Source organism: Nanorana parkeri, unplaced genomic scaffold (assembly GCF_000935625.1).
Source record: "Nanorana parkeri isolate BGI_ZX_2015 unplaced genomic scaffold, ASM93562v1 scaffold2564, whole genome shotgun sequence".
Classification (NCBI taxonomy): Eukaryota; Metazoa; Chordata; class Amphibia; order Anura; family Dicroglossidae; genus Nanorana; species Nanorana parkeri.
The window spans coordinates 43,842-45,086 of NW_017308832.1; the positions used below are offsets into that span (position 1 = coordinate 43,842).

At 53.4% G+C, this 1,245-nt stretch overlaps 1 protein-coding gene across 1 annotated transcript in view; it reads left to right on the top strand.

Moving 5' to 3' along the window:
* LOC108801931 (GDNF family receptor alpha-1-like) overlaps positions 1–1,245 on the top strand; it is a 39,464-nt gene that overhangs the window by 1,074 nt on the left and 37,145 nt on the right. The window lies entirely within an intron of this gene.

Below are 1,245 nucleotides of genomic sequence, written 5' to 3' on the forward strand. Positions count from 1 at the left end.
CCCTTTCCTCTCCACCTCTTCTTCAGGGGCAGGACTGGTCACATGACACTCGGGGGCCCTTTCCTCTCCACCTCTTCTTCAGGGGCAGGACTGGTCACATGACACTCGGGGTCCCTTTCCTCTCCACCTCTTCTCCAGGGGCAGGTTGGTCCTCAGTGATCCCGAGAGCCGTGCTAACTTGATGACATCAGCGTCCCTCTCTACATCAATATATATGGGAGCAGCTTTGGGGACATCCCACTCTAGAGGCAGGGCCATGACACCATGAACTCACAGGATGCCCTCAGTCTTCCAGATTGAATGACTCCGGGCATGAAACATCCTCGAAGACTGAGGACCTCTAGTGGCAGGATTGAATGATTGGGGGGTGGGGAAGCCGGAGCTGCTTTTTAAATTTTTTTTAAACCAGATGGGCATCACCAGGCCGGGTGTCACCCAGCGCGCCCGTCATGATGAATACACGTGACGTCATTATGTACGTCACTGCCGGCGGCCATCTTGGTGTTCGACGCTGGCAAAGAGAGGAGGGGACATTGATCGAGCAGCACAAGGTATGCCCCTGAGTCCCCTCCTCTCTCGTGCAGCTGTTGGGCTATTGGTCCATGACCGAGTGGCCGACTTTTCAGAGGAGGTGACACCGAAATTATTGTTAGTCTTTTTGGTGTCACCCCCTCTGATGGTGTCACCCGGTGTGGGCAACAGTCCATGACCGAGTGACCAAGTTTTCAGAGAAGGTGGCACCAAAATGATTGTCAGTCTTTTTGGTGTCACCCCCTATGATGGTGTCACCGGATGCAGGCCGCACCCCACTTATGACGCCACTGCAGATTCGGGACTAATCAGAAAAGAGCCTGGAGCTGGGACTGTCCTCGATGCACTCCATATTTCACCAAATCTTTGAAAGTGAACTGCTCCCTAGTGTCTCGCTGTGTATTAGGCAGTATATATATATTAGGCAGTATATTTTACATCCCTGCTGAACACTCCGCACTCAACCTTGGCAGACTACCAGACTTGCACTGAGAAGGAGGAGCAGTAAAACACGGTCACTTTGTAGCACTACAAAGCAGGAAGCGGAGGGTTAAAGGCTGCATGTGTGATAAGCAGGGCACCGAGGCCCCGCCTTGGGGCGGCAGGGAGCAGAGGGGCGGCAGCAGTGTGTGGAATTCCCCGCCGTGCCGTAAGTTGCTTTCTACATTTAGCCCTGCTTTGGGAAAGCAGGGCTAAATGTAAGGAAGCCACTTG